An 8,784-nucleotide genomic window follows, 5' to 3' on the forward strand; every position below is an offset into this window, starting at 1 on the left:
ATCAAACCAGAACAGGTTTGATTCAAGACAGATTTGGAATCCTCACACACCCAGATTCAGAACAACACAAAGTTGGAAAACTTCAGTTGATATGACAAAACCCCAACAGTTTTGGAAACCACAAGTTGTTGTTCAAAACCAAAGTGTTCAAAAAGATTCACATTTTTACAAACGTGGTACACCGAAAGGTCAAACATGGAGTGTTAAGAAACATGTTGATTCGGTAAAAGATGAGAACGTTGAAGTTAAAATTGAGAAAGTTTTTGTGAAAAATGACAATGAATTTCCAGCATTGAATGAAAATTATTGTGTTGAAATGCCTAAGGTTCAACAGACCTGGGCTAAATTGTTCAAGTAATTCAATTAGTTGAATGTGCAGGTGCTCAAGGATTCTGAAGATTGTGAGATGGAAAATTGGAGCAGCCTGGCACATGAAGAGGAAGCAGAGGCTGCTGGACCCTGTGTTGGTTGAAACAGGGAGTTTATGTGTTTTCTGTACATAAATAAACAATATTTCAAAATCCTAAAAATTTGAAAAATTAAAAACCAAAAATATGTTTTTAGTTTGTTAAAATTTGAAAAACCAAAAATATGTTTGTTTTTAATTTTTGTCATAAATAGAAAATTACAAAAATATGTGTTGATTGAATACGCCGAAACCCTCACGGCTGAACAAACATGATTACTTTCACCAGATTGAAAAACGGTTTTCAAACTGTAAAAATCAATGTGTTGTAAATCATGGGGGTACTTTATGTTAGTTTTTCTGCTAACTGTGCTATATAGTATGTTATATTTCTGTAATTCGGTACACGAGAAGCAGAAAATGGATGGCGAGACAAAGCTATTTACATCGGTTATCAAATTTCTTTTAATGGTTTTACATTTTAGGGGGAGAAAAATTGTCAGAAAATACAAAAACATTAGAAAATTTGAAAAAGCCAAAAACATGATAAAATTCGAAAATTTGAGTGTTGTGTAAAAAAAGGAAATGATAGTACATCAGTAGACAGTTACAGTATGCTAAAGAATTGTAATGACTAAATAGCGTTAAACAGTCTCACTGATGATATGTAGATAGGTTTTTATACACTTAGTAGACTTTTTCGGGATATAAACTTAAATTCAAACTTACTTATTTCGTGGGGAACACTACTTGGATATATAGGTAACCCCTGAAATCTCATTTGAAAGGTCTCGTATTCTGATATACGAGGTTTTTATACTCTATGATGTCTGGGGTATTATTCCGGGACTTCTGCTGAATGGAAGTTCTGACCTAGTCCTTGGATAATACTTTCACCGAATGCTTGAAACACAGCATAAACCCTCAGCATGCAGATGAAACAATAAAATTGATAGTCGCTGCTGTTGTAACTAAAAGATCCTCTAAAGGGGACATACCAAAAAGTCGAAACTGATATCTCTCTGCGCATACGGAAGTATCGACCTGAGATCCCTCAGTCCTCGCATACCTAATTTATGTACAGATATCATTGTAGTATTAATCACCTGTAAGACTGAATATTGGTGATGTGTGTAAAATGCAACATATAAATCACATCAATTAAGGCATAAAACTAACCCTTTTTAAGTACTAATGTTGGAAAAAGAGTGTTTTTGTCTTCCTTTTGTATTTTCAGGATGAAATGAGCTCAAAATCACAAAAGAAGCAAAAAGACAGCTAATTCTACCATAAATACAAGAAAAGGAACAAAAGTGGACTGCCCGGACCCTCAACGGCATCTCCCAAGGCAAAGGAGAAGAAACAGAGTCTGAACACGCCCCGTGTCCAGCGAACACGGGGGCGTGCCCAGGAAGCAGCAGAAAAGACAAACCAGTAGAAGCTTCCATTGCCCACCACGGGGCCGTGTCCAGCGAGCACAGGGGCGTGGTGAAAGTACAGCAGGCGCATTAATTGCAATTCGCAATTACAATTAATGAAGTGAGAGAATGTCAGACGGGCACGGGGCCGTGTCCAGCGGACACGGGGCCGTGTCCAGCCTTCTGTTCAGCCTATAAATAGGGGTGCTTGGTTTCATTCCATCTCATCCCTTGGCACACCACCTCTCTCACACTTCATCCACCACCCACCACCACCATAACACCATCATCCACCACCATCATCCATTGTCCATCGTAGAGTGTGTGAGTCGTCTCGGGATCCAAGATTGATCGTAAGAGTTCTTGACAATCAAGGCCATGTTTGCCTAAGTCTCTTACATCACTTGGTGAAGACAAGTGTTTAGTATAATACTTTTTATTTTTAATCTTTTGCACTTTTTATTTGGTTTTGTATTAATGACTTTAATAACTAGTTACTTATGTTGAAGGTGATCTTTCCTTATCGTTTGTCCGTGGTGTCTTGGCATTATTTTACTGTCTATATAAAATAAAAGATTTTCACCATTCATATCTCCACGGTCTATATGGAGGTATGTTGGCTACCTGGTCGGGGGTTAAGGGAACGGTTTGGTAAGGGTCTTGCCCTTGTTCAGCGTTTAGAGGTCCTGCTTGGGACCTGGGTCAAATTTAGTAGGATCTCCTTCAATACCCATAGGTATTGGATGGCGGGGATCCAAACTCTTTGACCCCCTCATAAGTTAACTACTATTAATACTATAACCCGGCTATTTAGGACTGTATCCCTGCTGACTCAGACTACTTAGCCGAGGGCAACGTCACCGCCAAAAGCGGGGCCTACCATAATTTGCATTAATAACTTAATTCATTATCTTTCAATAATCCGACCCTTTAGGATTGTATCCTTGCTGACTCAAACTACTGGGTTGAGGGTAACGTCGCCTTCAAAAGAGGGGCCTACTACAATAACTAAGATAATCTCTTAAACAAGTGCAAAAGTGCAAAAATAATCAAAGGTTATACTAATACACGTGTCGGATCCAAGTGATTCATCTTGTCTATCTGTTTTTATTTTATTTTTATTTTCAGCATTTAGTTAGTTTTTATTTTTCTTAGTTTAAAACATTTTTCTCACTTTTTGATTTGATTAGACGTTGAGGATAAACCGGTATTAAAAGCTCTTGTGTCCTTGGACGACCTCGGTATCTTACCAACACTATACTACGTCCACGATGGGTGCACTTGCCCATATGTGTGTTTAGTGTTAGTAAATATCGTGTTTTATAAATTTAAAACTTGGCTAAAAGTGTAAAAAGGGGCTTAAATACTCATCAAAATAATAACACACTTCACGCACATCAAGTTTTTGGCGCCGTTGCCGGGGACACAAGGATTTTAAGAAAGTTAGGAATCAAAGGCCTAATCATATTTTTATTTTTCTTTAATTTTTTAGGATTTTTTTTTTTAGATTTTCAGCTTCTGCAGAGCTCAGCACGGGGCCGTGCCTGGTCGGACACGGGCCGTGCTCAGCAGTGTTACTGGCAGTTTTTTTTTTCAAGTTACAGAAGGCTGACCACGGGGCCGTGCCGGTGCAACACGGGGCCGTGTCCAACTTCTAGTAACTGGGATCTGAAAAACAATCACTGTAATTCCGACCACGGGGCCGTGTTCACTCAACACGGGGCCGTGGTGAACCTTCTGACCAACATTCTTTTCTGTTTTTATTGCAGGACTTGGAACCCGACGCCATCCTCACGTAGTGTATGAGCTCTAGTTCCAATAAAGACATAAAGGAACCACTAGAAGAACCCGAACGCTTTCTCAGAAAAAGGTTAAAAGCCAAAAACCAAGAGAAGGTTTCGGGTGATCCACCCCCAATGGCGGACCAACGTACCCTTATGGATTATCTACGGCCCACCGTAGGTAATCTAGGCGCCGCTATCAATGCTCCGAATGTCGAAGCCAATAACTTCGAACTTCGACCGCATTTGATACAAATGCTCCAAAACTCCGCAACCTTCCACGGGCTTGCGGACGAGGATCCTCATCTACATATAACTAATTTCTTAGAAATATGTGATACCTTTCGGATCAATGGAGCATCAAACGACGCCATCCGCCTCCGTATGTTTCCATTCTCACTAAAAGACCGAGCGAAAGCTTGGCTCAACACCCTCCCAGCTGGATCGGTAAACACCTGGGATGAACTAGCCCAAAAGTTTCTATATAAGTATTTCCCTCCTTCTAAAACTGCTAAATTAATGGCTGAAATTAATACATACTCACAAGAGGACGGGGAATCCTTATATGAAACTTGGGAAAGGTTCAAGGAGCTATTACGCAAGTGTCCCCATCACGGCCTCGCAATATGGCAACAAGTATCCACTTTCTACAATGGATTGTTGCCACACACTAGGCAGACACTTGATTCTAGCTCCGGGGGACTTTTAGGTAATCGACGCCCACACGAAATATATAATCAGATTGAGGAAATTGCTCAAACCAATTTTCAATGGCACACTCCCCGGGGAAATAAGTCTATCGCCCCGGGCGCCCATAAGGTCGACGAAAGCACCTCTTTACAAGCCCAAATCGAGGCCCTTTCTTCAAAAATAAAAAAATTAGAAATGACAAAAACAGTCTCGGTTATGGCTTGTGAAGGGTGTGGTGGGTCACATGAAAATTGGAGTTGCATGAAAGAAACGGACGATCAACAAGAAATGGTAAACTACATTGATAATAGACCTAGGCCGTCGGGTCCTCCAACGGGAACTTACAACCAAGGATGGCGAAACCACCCAAACCTTGGTTGGAGGGAAACCGGCAATAGTAGTAACCAACAGACCCAACGAACAAACTTTCAGCAATCAAGAAATGAGTCACAAAATTTCACTCAACAACAAGGTGGACGAGAAAGGCTCGAAGATACTATATCTCGCCTCGTCTCTGACACTGATAAGAAAAACTCGGAAAGATTTCTACAATTAGAATCTAATTTTAGGAATCAACAAGCTAGCATTCAAAACATAGAAAAACAAATAAATCAACTAGCACAAAATTTTTCCGAGAGACCGCAAGGCGCATTACCTAGCAATACCGAAACAAACCCAAAGGCGCAAGTTCACCTCATCACACTACGAAACCGCACCGTAGGGCCTGCAGAAGTACCTCCACCAACGGAAGAAACAATGCCAACACATCTGCAGGAAAAGAACTCTCCCCCATCACCAGAGCCTACCAAGGCTCCTCGAGTTCCGTACCCCGGTAGGTTAATTCGTCAAAAGACCAATGAGCAGTTCGCAAAATTCGAAAGTCTGTTAAAACAATTGCATGTCAATATTCCTTTTATCGAAGTCCTAACCCAAATGCCCAAATACTCTAAATTTATGAGGGACTTCCTTACACATAAAAAGAAAATTGAAAATTTGCAATTAGTTAATTTAGGCGAAGAATGCTCTGCCCTCGTACTCAATAAACTACCCCAAAAGAAAATCGATCCCGGAAGTTTCACGATTCCATGCTCAATAGGGGAATCACCCGTTCGCAATGCCTTGGCCGACTTAGGGGCTAGCATTAACCTCATGCCCTCATCGATGTTCAAAAGGCTTGGCTTGGGAACCACGAGCCCTACAAAAATAAGCATACAACTCGCTGATCGATCAGTCAAGTTCCCACAAGGTGTCATCGAGAATGTCTTGGTAAGGGTAAGCAGATTCGTTTATCCAGTTGACTTTGTCATACTCGACATGGAGGAAGACACCGAGGTCCCCCTTATCCTAGGGAGACCCTTCCTTGCCACAGCACAAGCAGTGGTAGACATGAATGATGGGACACTGACTTTGAGGTATGGGGACGATGAGGTGAAGTTCGGAGTTGGGAAGAGAATAGAGGACGACGACCCAGTCAATTACATGAAGGTTATTGATTCAAGCTTGGATGCCTCTCTCCGACGGTGTAACTTGGGAAGCAAGGCACTCCACTCAGAAGATATATAACCGGGAATCGGGTCTAGCCAAGGACCCTTATAAACGTGGCGCACCACGGAGGCATTCCGCGGATCTATCCTTAGTTTAGTTTAATCTTTTAGTTTTTGCAGAATAAAACACACTCATGGTGGTAATGGATGAAAAAGAGGACGAGAAAAATGGAACCATGCACAAAGAACAGAGCAACCCGACAAAAATCTCCATCACAGAAGGCTCAACACGGGCCATGCCCAACCAACACGGCCCCGTGCTGAGCCCCCTGCAGAAAATCACCCAGTTCAGGTAACTGGACACGGGCCGTGTTCAGCGGACACGCCCCCGTGTCCAGGCTTCTGTTTCAATTCTGTAATTTTTGTTACTGGCACTTGACCACGGGGCCGTGCCCGGTCACCACGGGGCCGTGTCCAGGATGCCAGTAACATAAATCTTTGCTTTTTAACCCACTTTTATACATTCTAATCAACCAAAAACATTATTTTTGGACACATTGAGGACAATGTGTAATTTAAGTGTGGGGGGGATGCTTAAACCTTGAAATTTTGCAAAATCCTAAACACAAGCCTTACACAAAACTCTATTGGAACCGCTAAACACCCCAAATTTTTTCAAAAACTTTTTCATTTTTTTATTTACTTGTCTTAGTTTAAGTTGGGAATATCAAGTTCTAAAAAGGTTATATTTTTACAAGTTTACAACCGATAGCGTCGTGATAAAAAAGGAACCAACATAAGAAAATTATGAAACGGTATAACAAGTCTAGTTAAAAATTCGATTATATATGCTTGGTCACATTAAAAACCCATTTCCACAAAAGTGAGTTTTGAGCCTTTATTGAGCACAAAAATACACATATTTAGATTAAATGCTCATTTTTCGTTTCTTGTGTGAATAGCCGCTCGGTCCTTACAAATCTAGAACTTGCCACGACGATACATTCCAGGTCCTTACCAACTTAAACCCAAGTAAGTAAATGATGGAGGCATTAGGACTAACCATTTTTCTTTCAAAACCATTATTTTTCATTTTTTTTTACCTACCCAAAATTCCCCTAGATAGCCCCTTTGAGCCTAAACCTTTCATTTCATTACCCCAAAAACCCTTTTTACCCACCAAAAACCTTTTTAATTTTTTTTTATTTTTTTTAGTAACAAGTTCGCTTTTTCGTAAACTCACCTTTTTATGTGACGGTTGAAAAAAAAATGATGATGTTGAAGTCAAAAACAAACAAAAGCTAAAAAAGCTTGTTTGGAGAAATACTTCAAAATAAAAAAGTCACTAAAAACAAGGTACTTCACGAAAACCGACGCTTGTTACGATTTTCGCCCTTTTTACTAACCACTAACCAACCACCCACCTTTAAACCCAAGCCTTCACCCCAAAAGTCCTCTTGATATTTACAAAGGTAAAAAGTTAAAAAGGAGGAGGATTGATTGCTTGGCAAGCCTATGGAAGACGTAAGTTCCGTGCCGCCCTCGAGTGATTCACTAAAATATACACCTTCGGCCGAGTGTTGAGTGATCTCCCGTGAGGTATGTGAACTTGTATATATATGGAATTTTAATAAGGCATGCTATGCCCTAATAAGTAATTCATCTTATGAAACGTTCAAAATAAATCATAACGAATTGGATTGTAAATAAATAAAAATAAAACCTATAAAAACCTTGGATTCCCGACACTCTATGACAAGCTAAAAAACTTCTCTTCTACCTATTCCATTTGGGAGTGTAAGCCACATTTAAAGAGTTTTGCTTGAGGACAAGCAAAAGTTCAAGTGTGGGGGTATTTGATGTGTGTAAAATGCAACATATAAATCACATCAATTAAGGCATAAAACTAACCCTTTTTAAGTACTAATGTTGGAAAAAGAGTGTTTTTGTCTTCCTTTTGTATTTTCAGGATGAAATAAGCTCAAAATCACAAAAGAAGCAAAAAGACAGCTAATTCTACCATAAATACAAGAAAAGGAACAAAAGTGGACTGCCCGGACCCTCAACGGCATCTCCCAAGGCAAAGGAGAAGAAACAGAGTCTGAACACGCCCCGTGTCCAGCGAACACGGGGGCGTGCCCAGGAAGCAGCAGAAAAGACAAACCAGTAGAAGCTTCCATTGCCCACCACGGGGCCGTGTCCAGCGAGCACGGGGGCGTGGTGAAAGTACAGCAGGCGCATTAATTGCAATTCGCAATTACAATTAATGAAGTGAGAGAATGTCAGACGGGCACGGGGCCGTGTCCAGCGGACACGGGGCCGTGTCCAGCCTTCTGTTCAGCCTATAAATAGGGGTGCTTGGTTTCATTCCATCTCATCCCTTGGCACACCACCTCTCTCACACTTCATCCACCACCCACCACCACCATAACACCATCATCCACCACCATCATCCATTGTCCATCGTAGAGTGTGTGAGTCGTCTCGGGATCCAAGATTGATCGTAAGAGTTCTTGACAATCAAGGCCATGTTTGCCTAAGTCTCTTACATCACTTGGTGAAGACAAGTGTTTAGTATAATACTTTTTATTTTTAATCTTTTGCACTTTTTATTTGGTTTTGTATTAATGACTTTAATAACTAGTTACTTATGTTGAAGGTGATCTTTCCTTATCGTTTGTCCGTGGTGTCTTGGCATTATTTTACTGTCTATATAAAATAAAAGATTTTCACCATTCATATTTCCACGGTCTATATGGAGGTATGTTGGCTACCTAGTCGGGGGTTAAGGGAACGGTTTGGTAAGGGTCTTGCCCTTGTTCAGCGTTTAGAGGTCCTGCTTGGGACCTGGGTCAAATTTAGTAGGATCTCCTTCAATACCCATAGGTATTGGATGGCGGGGATCCAAACTCTTTGACCCCCTCATAAGTTAACTACTATTAATACTATAACCCGGCTATTTAGGACTGTATCCCTGCTGACTCAGACTACTTAGCCGAGGGCAA

The 8,784-nt window shown here is 40.8% G+C and overlaps 1 non-coding gene across 1 annotated transcript; it reads right to left on the reverse strand.

Annotated features, from left to right (window-relative positions):
- Window positions 1-4,118: 4,118 nt before the first annotated feature.
- On the reverse strand, window positions 4,119-4,225 carry LOC118492849. The gene has a single exon (XR_004894850.1). It is a non-coding gene; the product is annotated as a small nucleolar RNA R71 (small nucleolar RNA).
- Between the last annotated feature and the right edge of the window lie 4,559 nt (window positions 4,226-8,784).

The sequence above is a fragment of the Helianthus annuus genome, chromosome 5 (assembly GCF_002127325.2).
Source record: "Helianthus annuus cultivar XRQ/B chromosome 5, HanXRQr2.0-SUNRISE, whole genome shotgun sequence".
In the NCBI taxonomy this organism is placed as follows: Eukaryota; Viridiplantae; Streptophyta; class Magnoliopsida; order Asterales; family Asteraceae; genus Helianthus; species Helianthus annuus.